Here is a 3,138-nt window from a genome sequence, read left to right as displayed (position 1 = left end):
TTATTACTGTCCATTGCAGCTGCAAAACACTGGTTCTTACATCAATTAGACATCAATAATGCATTTCTTCATGGAGACCTACATGAAGAAGTGTATATGGACCTTCCAAGAGGCTTTACACCCTCCTCTCCAAATCTGGTTTGCAGATTACAAAAGTCCCTTTACGGTTTGAAACAAGCAAGTCGCCAATGGTATTCAAAATTATCCTCTGCCTTACTTTCCTACGGCTATGTTCAGTCAGCTTCTGATCATTCTCTCTTTTTCAGAGCTGTTTCTGATTCCTTTACTGCTATACTAATATATGTTGATGATATGGTCCTTGCTGGAAATGATTTGGCTGAAATCTCTCTTGTTAAGCAGCGGTTAAATGCAGCCTTCACAATTAAAGACCTTGGTGAACTGCGTTTCTTTCTTGGTCTTGAACTTGCTCGGTCTAAAGATGGCATTTTTCTATCTCAACGTAAATTTGCCTTAGAGCTACTTCAGGACACTGGTTATCTGGCTTGCAAACCTGCCTCCACTCCCATGGACCCACATTTGAAACTTTTCAAAGATAAGGGTCAACCTTTGACTGATCCACAATCTTATCGGAAACTTATTGGTAGACTTCAATACCTTACTACCACACGGCCGGACTTGAGCTTTGCTACACAGCAGTTGAGCCAATTCATGTCCTCTCCCACTGATATCCATCTTCAGGCAGCCCACCGTGTTCTAAGATACATTAAATCATCTCCTGGAGCAGGACTTCTTTTCTCTTCTCAATCAGACTTGAAATTAAAAAGCTTCAGTGACTCTGATTGGGCTGGTTGTCCTGATACTCGTCGCTCAGTCACTGGTTTGCCATCTTCCTTGGTTCCTCTTTAATCTCCTGGCGAGCCAAGAAACAAACCACAGTCTCTAGATCTTCCTTTGAAGCTGAGTACAGGGCTTTAGCCTCCACCACTTGTGAACTACAGTGGCTTATCTACCTTCTAAACGACTTCCACCTATCTCACATAGATCTTGCACTGCTCTACTGTGATAATCAATCTGCTATTCAGATTGCCTCCAATCCAACCTTCCATGAATGCACAAAACACATCGAACTTGACTGCCATCTGGTCAGAGAAAAGCTACAGGCAAAGGTTATTCATCTACTCCCAGTTCGGACAGCAAATCAACTAGCTGATATTTTCACCAAGCCTCTACATCCAGCCAGATTCCACGAACTTATTTCCAAGTTGGGCATGCAAAACATTCATGCTCCAACTTGAGGGGGGGTGTTAGGGAATTAATCTGTTATTAAGTTAGAAACTAATTCCTATTCTGTTACCTTTCTGTTATATATTAATCATGTATATATACTTGGTTAAGCAGTGTAATAAAGTAACATTCATTTTCTCCACTTTCGGTTAGTAACACAGAGGGAGTATTAATTTGCCATACTAATTTAATAATTTGATTCCGCTGGGGATGTATATATAGTGCTTGAACTTCAATTGAGTTCAGAAGACTTGAACACTACAACAATCTTCAGATCTGGAAGGATTATAACGTCGTCGTGGTCATAGTGCGAAGCATTTTCTCTGTCTTCAAGTCATCAAATTCACATTATTCTCTCTCTTTCTCTGTTTTCCTCATGTCCTTCATTTAATTATTTTAACTCCTAGTCTCCTTGGTTTCTGATTAAACGCTACGAAATTTGATAGTATATATGCGGATTTGTTGGATTGTTTATGAATCTGTTTGGTGATTGCATAGAATATGGGAACATGGAGCCCTCATTGGGGATTCAAAAATCAGATTCAGAATGTAATAACGATGGCCCTCAGCAACCCATGTAATCCTATTTATTATCCTTAGCTTGCCCTCATGCATACACACACAGTAAATTGCGTATCTGAGCAAATATTTATTACACTGAGAGAGTGAACTTCGTGATGAAGCCATGTTCTTGTTACAATTTTTCTATTTTGTTATGGCGGGTTGTAAAGATTTTAAAATTTTATTAAAATAAACATTTAATAATTACTGCCGACAGTAATTATTTAGTTTAACTCTTAAATTTTTTTAAGGAAAAATTTCTTCCATTGCAAAATTTGTTACCAAAGGTACTTAACCCCTTGTTTGGATGGAGAAAAAATGAGGGAGAAAAAAAAGTAAGGAAGAAAATGGGGAGAGAAAAATTTGTTTATTTTTAACCTAAATTTATCCTTAAAATAATTAAGTCGTTGCTTTGAAAAAGAACATATGTATTTCAAAAAAGAATACATAAGTTATAACGATTTTATTACACAATTCAGAATTCTTCAACCTAATACAGTTGCATTAGATATCATATATTAGGTCAAAAAAATTATAAATCAGAATAAATTTAAAAGGATCTTATTTATACATAAAAAGTACTTAGCTAATTATTGAACTCATCTTCGCTTTCCAGGGTATCAACTGAAGGAGATGGTTGTTCCACACTTTCATCAGCTCAACCTCTTAGCCATCATCAAGGTAAGCTCTCATCCTAACGTGTAGAGCATCTTGAATTATTATTTTTTCTTTATATTCTTCTGTTTTTGCTGCAGCTTTATTTTATTTCTTTATAATTAATGTTGTTTCAAATTGAATAAAAGGAGAAGGGCTTGTGTAGTTCATAGACTTGGAATCTCTAGCCTATAATAATAAATTTCTGTTTGGGGTGAGAGATTTCCATGTGTTTGAATATGTACGTTTCGTTCTGTTTAGAATCCAGGAACAAGGGCAACTCTCCAGAGATTAGCGAATTATCAACTTCACATATCAAAATGTAATCTCTCTTATCCTTTGCTTTTCCTTAATTCCCTTATCCCCTCTCTTTCAACCAATATGATACATTAATATTTAGTTACCTAAAATTCCTTAAGTTAATTAACAAACTGTTTATTTTTGTACAATTTGTTTTGCCAACTCTTGTTTTTTACTCTTGCTATAACTGGTATTGATCTATATTGATCTATGCAGACTATTTTTTACTTGCCCGATGTGTATCATCTACTGCATAATTTTCACACAAAAGGTCATTATTTATTTTATGTTAAATATATCGTTCAAGTTACATTACAATTAATATTTCCCTCATATTTAAAATACATATAAATTTCTGTTAAATAAAATGTTTTCTAT

The sequence above is a fragment of the Neltuma alba genome, unplaced genomic scaffold, assembly GCF_004799145.2.
Source record: "Neltuma alba isolate B1F8T4 unplaced genomic scaffold, ASM479914v2 tig00011178_pilon, whole genome shotgun sequence".
In the NCBI taxonomy this organism is placed as follows: domain Eukaryota; kingdom Viridiplantae; phylum Streptophyta; class Magnoliopsida; order Fabales; family Fabaceae; genus Neltuma; species Neltuma alba.
The sequence above is the reverse complement of the archived record's forward strand: the minus strand, read 5'-3'. Positions refer to the sequence as shown.